The following is an 8,242-nucleotide window of genomic DNA, read 5'->3' as shown; positions in this document are numbered from 1 at the left end:
CACACTACTCACAATAGATGGAAGAAACATCGTCTCATCGCTTATCGCTTGGTAGCAGCCAGTAGATTTCCTCAGCAGATGTTCGCTTTGAAGCTCGGACCCATGTGATTAAGCACTCCAACTCATGATGCACACACTGACCTGAGACCAGTCTGACAGCTGATTCGCGCTGAAGCTGCAAAAACATCTCTCTTTACTTAATCTTTTTTTCCCCATGTGTTTTAAGGTAAATAATCTATAATGACAACACACACACACAAACACACACACACACACACACTGTAAAAAAAGAAATGGTTGCGACAACTCAAATTTTCTAGGCAACATGATGCAAGAGATTTTTGAGTTTTCTCAACTCAAGTTTACTACTGTTGACCTTACAAAGGTTTTTGAGTTTAGCCAACTTAGATTTTTTTGTTGCCCTTTCAAAGGTTTTTGAGTTTAGCCAACTTCCTTTTTTGTTGACCTTACAAAGGTTTTTGAGTTTAGCCAACTTAGTTTTTTTTTGTTGCCCTTACAAATATTTTTCAGTTTAGCCAACTTCGTTTTTTGTTGACCTTACAAAGGTTTTTGAGTTTAGCCAACTTAAAGTTTTTTGATGACCAAACCAGGTTATTCTCCTTACAATAACAAAGAAAGGTTTTTTTTTAGCATGTAGTTCTACCTTCAAGTCTCAAGTTATCTGTACCCTAAAATTATGAAATGTTAAATATAATTGAAGCTGATTATACATTTTGGTACATTTTCCTTAACATAATTTTCAGTGTCCCGCAAGCGGGATGGTTACCCCCCTCCCCCACACATTCTAAATCAATTGTATGCACCATATCGCTATGTAGCATAGTAATGTTATACTGTACACCATTTCAAAGCTTTGACTCTTGGGAGTCTAAAAATGACAACTTTTTTTCATGTACAATCTGTATAGTGCTCTACATTTTCAGATTAATCGTATAATGTCTCAATTAAATTTGATCCAAAATGCCCCCCTCCGCTTTTGGTGCTACCCTGACTTCTGGCTGCAGTGCAGCGGCAGCACAATAAGTAGATGCAACATATTGGGTACTGAAATATTCACAAGAATCCACAGAAATTCAATCTTTTTGTTGTGTTATCCAATATCAGTTGTATAGATGTATAGTCTATCTTATACAGACTCATTGAACAAAGTAAATGCAAAAATAGAGGCCTTTTTGTAATTATTCCATATTTTGTGTAGTCAGTCTATATCAGAACACCTGCCATACAATCTAAATAGTTCACAAGAAACCTCAAAGTGTTACCTTTCATTTGAGACCAGGATTATACTTCTACACAAAGGGGTTAATGTGCAGTAAGCATTTGATTGTCAGTATGCATTTTGGATAACAAAAAGTCCTATAGGGAGTTTGAATAGGCATTTTACAAAACGATGTGTGCATACCATGTTTATTTCTGAGGAAACACATAAAACTAGCACTGAGCATATATGCAACTCTTAACTCTCAACTCAGAGGGTAAAAGAGAAATGACTCAACAGTCTACAGACATTTACTGCAAAAGCTTTGTTTTGAGCGACCTGATGCGCTATGAGCATAGGGACCCAAGCTCAAAAAAGATGGTCTGAATTGCTTCAAAGGTATACTTTAGCAATTTTGGATATTCAATGTTTATGGCATACAAAAGGCCAAAGGCAGGTATGCAAAGGCAGGCTGGAGGTCAGGTAAGTCATGCAGTATGATTTGTCCTTCCAACACAACATGTACATCTCGCACAATTGGTGATATGGTGGCATCCTCATCTTCATAGACAGTCAGAATGCCAACAGACACACCTTGGACCACAGCATCCGCAGGGTCAGTCTCCTAAAGAAATCAGAAACAATATTAAATACAAAGCAAAACAGTTACACCGATATTCTACCATTATGCTACGGACTTTTCCATTCAACTCCAAAGGCAACCCAGTACAGTGTGGGAATAAAGGTATTATCTGGAGTGAATCAACCCGTGGGCCTGTTGTTTCTGTTGCCGAGTGCTGTCGATAGGTATGAGAACGACAGAATTTCATGCAGGGTAGACCAAATAGCGAAACGGCAGCCAACTCTAACCGAAGAGGGCATGCAACTCATTGCTGTCGTTATGATAACCATCAACAGCACTCAGCAGCCTCAAAGAACAGGGATATGGACTGACTCTCCAGAGGGTTCCTTTAATGTCACTGAAATTGGCATTGTGATATGTGTTAGGACAACATTTATGCAGAAAGCAAACCCAGGGATCTGGGAATTGTGTAGAACTTTGTGCTTTAAGTACATGCAACCCCATGATGGATTTAGCTCTCACAATCTAAAGCCTAAATACCATCACCCATTAGTATACCAGTTACCAGAAGTAGTTTAACATCAAGCCTTGCAACACACATCTGGACTGATGAACCGCTCATAGAATGACAGAAACTGCATTTGAGCATCTGAGGATATGTTCCAAAGTTTATTATGTTCAAAATTATCAGAATTCACTTAGAAATCATATCATTGGTAACACCCCAGATACATTTTTAAAGTATATTAAACAAAGAAATCACTTACCAAACACTTCAAGAAAAACTTTGATGTGTCCTCACAGATAAAGATGGGTAGTCCTCTCAGAGCTATTGTCTTTCGTTGAAAAGCAATGTCACTTGTCTAAAGATAATACCAACACACAAATACAAACACCATTCACATAGTGCAAAACTGAAGATAAACAGTGTAAATGAAATGAAGAATTAAACTGTAGATATTAAATGTAAAACGTGTTTGTTTATTTTCAGCATTAATTATTAATAAAATATGAAATTTTCATCCAAGTCATTAGTATGGAAAAACACAATGTTCTCAGTCTAAAAGTGCAAAAGTAAATATTACATTTAACATCGAGAAATGATCCATAATACTGTAAATTCACAATGCTAGTAAAAAAGCAAGTGAACTGCTCTTCAGAAAATGAAAATTTGCCAGAGCACCTTGCTACAGGGAGAATGTTTTGAGGTATGGTAACAATGACCAATATGGCACTGAAAAATGAAACAATCTGCTCCCTTTGTATATGCAGTTGCTGGAACATCATGATTTTCAACATTTATCAACATTTCAATAGTCTAATGACCTTAACCAGCTGCTACATTAACATCATTCTCAACACATCCTAGGAACATGGAAATAGTGTCATGGGAAAGTACCTCTTGTATACTGGGTAGGTTTGATTTAGTCATCAGTAGCCCAGGCTTGAGTGTAGATTCAAACAGGATTAATTAAAAAAGTTCACTTTTGCCACCAACATTATGTAAAGTATGGATCAATAAAGACAAAACATAGCAATCACTTTTGTGCCATCAGCTTCAACATACTGAGTTTGGGATTTAGGTCACATGAGTGAGGCAGCGTCCATATTTAGGGACACCGAACATAAAGTGATTATTACTAATGGAAACATAATTGCTCACATAACTGTGCATTAGTTTTGTTCACCTCTGTGACAATTAATTAGCCTAGAAATCTAGACGCACCCTAGCGGCAAAAGTTTAAACTAGCCAACTAGTTCCACTGGTGGGAAAACGCATGGGACTCGCGTTGGGGATAGCGCTGTCCTATTGCGTGCAGAGGGAATTTGAAAGACAACCGATAATCCCGCCCCTGGGACTGAGCACTGCGAACGGTGAGTGCCAAGACCCTACATTTTAATGTGGGTCTGGCTCGTCAGGCTAATAATTATTGCTACCATTAGTAATATTGTTTTTGTCAAAGTTCAGGGTCCCCAAATATGGCCGCCGCCACACTCATGTGATGTAAATCCCAAACTCAATTGTGTTTATCTACACTAGTGACTTGGATGAGGCTCATAACCAATAAATGCAGAAAACTAGGCAATTGCAAAAGAAAGAGTTCACATACATAATCAGCTTCAGGCACTTACTCACCTCTTCATCAAGCTTATCCAGGAGGTCTTCCATCTCTGGACCAAATGTTCCCTTCTTTGCCCGGTAGTTTTAATAGGCGAAGCACATATTTGTCAAGTGATGCACGGAAAGTGACCAGGAAAGGTGTGATCTAAGTGCACCGGGTGTTTTGAACACACAAACACACTCTGTGTAAATGCACGGCCAGTGATCACCTTTGTGACTGAGGCGACAATGTTTCAGTAGCAACTCTTCAGAAGTCTCAAACTTACAGAATTTGCAATGCATGCAATCCACTTCTATAACACAGAAACACAAGAGACACAAAATATTAGACATTTTTAGTAATAATTTACACACATTTTAACTTTTAATGGAAAAAATGTATGTCTGCACTGCACATCTAGTAGGCTATGACTGGTAAACTAGGTTTACAAAATGCTCAGATCAAAAGTATGTCTACGATTGTATCTTGTATTAATATTATGATTATGGTTAATGATCATCATGACTTATGAACTTTAAATGTGTTATTAGTCAACAACTGTGATATTCTTTATAGTGTTCCGTGTAATTATAATTACTTATTGAATTGCATCGTTTTACTATGTAGTCTACAGATAACAATATTAGATCAATGTAGATAATAAACTGAAGCCAGGTTGAATTTGGCTTGAAGGGAGGATGGCTAACTATAGTTAGGCAAACTACACTATGCAGGTTGTACCCTCACAGCTCTAACTCATTACAAAGTTCATATTCAATGCCTGATGCACCAATGTCTTAGCTAAACTAAAGTGAAGCAGGCCTTCTCACGGCCGTTGTCAAAGTCCCACTAGTAGCGTTTAAGTTACTGCACACTGGTAGCTAACGTTACTGCATGCAGACATTGCCAGTCACCCAATTTAGCATGTAACTTGCTAACTAACGTTACTATCATTTCTTCCACTTGGAAGATCCGTCTACCCAATACCGTAGTCCCCCATTAAAGCACATTTAACGGTTGTGCATAATTTAGAGTAGGCCTATGTAGCGTAATTATTTTAAAAATTCTACAAAGATGGCCAATGCATAAAACCCCATCTATAAATTCATATTAACGTGTTAAATCGCCGTTGTTAGCTAACGTGGCAAACGTGTCTAGCGAAGCTAAGGTTAACAACAATGTTGACAATGCCAACTTTTCTAACTTTCGTCTGGGATGATAAACGTGCAAACTAACTGAATCCTTCACATATTCAAGTACACAATGGTATTAACACGTCTTATATCAATATAAACACCACTTACCAAAAAAGACAAGGCTATGTCCACCACAAGGTAATCAGCAAAATCCACAGGCATGAAAGGGCATGTCCACAGTTGAACTTGTCGTAAGTAGGCCCCTGCTCAGAGGTATGGAAACCCCAAAGAGTACTGCAACGCGCATGCCTGTGAGGCTGAAGTACTTACAACTCAGATATCTTTGATACTTTGATTTAAAAATTCTAGTGAGGTCATTATGGAGACAAGTGTGTTAGGTAGACTTGGTTTTGTTCATTGTAAGTGGAAGCTCTTGTTTCTAAGTCAAATAAATTCTAAAATCTATTTAAGAGCAACAATTGCCAGTATTTTTTTTTACAGTGCACACACACACACACACACACACACACACACACTGTTGATGTGACTATGATTTATAAAACACCCACATGAATAGAAACACAAAAACTCCAACAAACACACACACACACGATGGACACACGCATTCATAAACAAACCCCTCCTTCATATCCACACGCCACTGGGATGCGCATACTGTATACAGAGGGACATGGTTCTGTGCTAGAACCAGTGGTAGCTCTTTATTCATTCCTTTTGTTTTCTTTCATTCATACTTTTCTTTTACACTTTCATTTCTTGCAAATGTTATAATAAGGATAAGCTCAGTTATTGCATACCTCAGAGTTGATTTCTTCCTCTCTCTCTCTCTCTCTCTCTCTTTCTCTGTAAAACATGCTGGTGCTTTCTTGGACCACCATCAAAAGAAGCGCTGCTATTCTCAATTTATGTGAACTAGTGTTGGCACCCTGTGCCGTTGACATTGGTTTCCTATAAAGTGCTTTCCTGGTGACTGAGAGACAATAGTCCCAGTGAGCAGTTGTGATTAGCGCAGAAAAGCAGAGCAGGAATCTCGGCACAGATAAAGCGCACATACCAGCAGGCCTCATTCATGCCACGCCAAGAAGTTATAAAGGACCATGCGTATCTGATAGATGCCATTTTCTTTCAGGGGGGAGGGGGTGGGGATTCTGGATTTTACTTTGATATAACTGATTACTGGAGAGAGAGAGAGAGAGAGAGAGAGAGAGAGAGAGAGAGAGAGAGAGAGACAGAGAGAGAGAAAGTCTGTTAAGCGTGAACAGTGGCCAGACATTCCGCAATAATTTCAGTCCAAGAACTGAGTGGCAAGTCACACTTCCTGCAACTTTTATTTCCTGTGACTGCCTTCTCCCCAAACATTACAGTGTTAGAAAAAAAAGATGAACATTGTAAAATCAAACAATATCACAAATACACAAAGAACACAACTCAACAGAAGTCCCCAACCTCACATCAGCCCATGGATATTAAACACAATGTGCAGTTTCAGGTCTTGGCTGCACCTCGTATGTCTCTGTCCTTTTTAAAATAATAATAATCCATATGTCACGTAGACTGAACCAAAGCAAGTCCATGCAGGCATGTCACAGATTGAGTCGGACACAGCCAAAAAAGCGCCGTGAAGCGCCATGCCTTACACACACAGCACCACCAGACTCACTGTCAACACACCAATCTGTGCCGAGCGAGATCCATTGACACACGCAGGATTATAGTGTTCACATTTTTGTCCAAATTAAACAGGTGGAATATTGTTTTGTGTGCTGACAATTTTTTATTTTATTTTTTCACTTTTCACTTTAGTTTTCCCTCAGCGAAATTTGTTTGTCAGACCAAGCATGAAAAAAAAAACGTATTAATGCATTTTTTTGTATACGGTATACTGTATGTCTTATGGCAACTATATTTATGTTAAGGTCAATTCAAGTATGCATTTCCTGTTAAGAGAAAGGCAGGATGAGAAAGACAGAGATCCATGCCTTGGATGTACACAAAAACAAGCTTGAATGTCCCAGTGACATTTTTGTATGTACATAAAGTTGAAATAAAACAGATCGATAGGATGCACAGGAAGTGATCATCTAGCTGGGCACTGAATTGTCATGGAGCAATATCCACAGGGACAGTAAGTGACAAAGATATCCCCTAAAATGATTTAAATCACTCAAAGCTGACTGATCATATTTCTTTGTCTTAAAATGCTTTACTTTAAATGTAAATTTAGTAAATAGTCAGACTTTTTAAAAATTAATTTTTATGTTGAGAAAAAAAATCAAAGACGTCTGAAGATGTATTTTGTGGGAGTATCTTCAAGGTTTACTGAAAAATATTGTTAAAGAGCTAGGAAGAACATCTGCTGACTGAAACGATCAGTTATTCTACAGAGACCATTAGCTGCAAGTTATTAAGATCATGGTCACAAAATATTCCTCCTGTACATTTTAGCAGCTCCAGTTCTCAATAATGAATGTGGCCTCCCAAGGGTATTTATATTTGACGGTCTAGAGCAGTCAAGATTTGCAAATGCTTCTTAACTCTTGTGTCTTGGACAGGAAGTGTGCGAAGTAGAGGAAATGTCCACTCGTCATGTGGAATTTACAAAGCCAGAGAAATACTGTTGATGTGTTCATGCTGCTACACATTTCAGTAAAGCAACTAGTTTTACTGATTTCATCACATGCATATTGTCCCTCACTCTCTCTCTCTTTCACACACACACACACACACACACACACACACACACACACACACACACACACACACACACACACACACACACACAGAGAGAGAGAGAGAGAGAGAGAGAGAGAGAGAGAGAGAGAGAAAAGCAGAGTGGAAGAAAGTAGTAGCAGTAACCGTGGTAGTAATAGTAACAGATTGAGAGGGTGGGTGGGATGAATAGAACAAGAGAGAGAGACGGAGAGAAAGAGAGAGAGAGAGAGAGAGGTGGAGAGGAGATAGAGAGAAATATTACTAGAGAGGGTGAGAGTGTGAAAGAGCTTTGGGTGGCTTGAGAGAAAATAAGTGTAAAGGAGGGAACATTTTAAACTGTAGGGAGCAGCAGCAGCCTTTCAAAGAAGCTTCCCGCTTCGGAGGCGCAGTAGAACGACAGCTCAGACGGAGGAGAAAGGGAAGGAGAGAGGGGGGGGGGGTGGGTGGAGAAAAAGGAGGGAATATCTCC

At 38.9% G+C, this 8,242-nt stretch overlaps 1 long non-coding RNA gene across 1 annotated transcript; it reads right to left on the bottom strand.

The window, feature by feature from the left end:
* Positions 1-1,414: 1,414 nt before the first annotated feature.
* On the bottom strand, positions 1,415-5,286 carry LOC143141999 (uncharacterized). The gene is made up of 4 exons (XR_012990851.1): positions 5,209-5,286; positions 3,940-4,217; positions 2,570-2,665; positions 1,415-1,844 (listed from the first exon to the last, which is right to left on the bottom strand). It is a non-coding gene; the product is annotated as an uncharacterized LOC143141999 (long non-coding RNA).
* Between the last annotated feature and the right edge of the window lie 2,956 nt (positions 5,287-8,242).

Source organism: Alosa pseudoharengus, unplaced genomic scaffold, assembly GCF_046254945.1.
Source record: "Alosa pseudoharengus isolate Yale_2024_CS ecotype anadromous, Long Island Sound unplaced genomic scaffold, YU_APseudo_1.1 YU_APseudo_1.1_scf_24, whole genome shotgun sequence".
Taxonomy (NCBI): Eukaryota; Metazoa; Chordata; class Actinopteri; order Clupeiformes; family Clupeidae; genus Alosa; species Alosa pseudoharengus.
The sequence above is the reverse complement of the archived record's forward strand: the minus strand, read 5'-3'. Positions and strand labels throughout refer to the sequence as shown.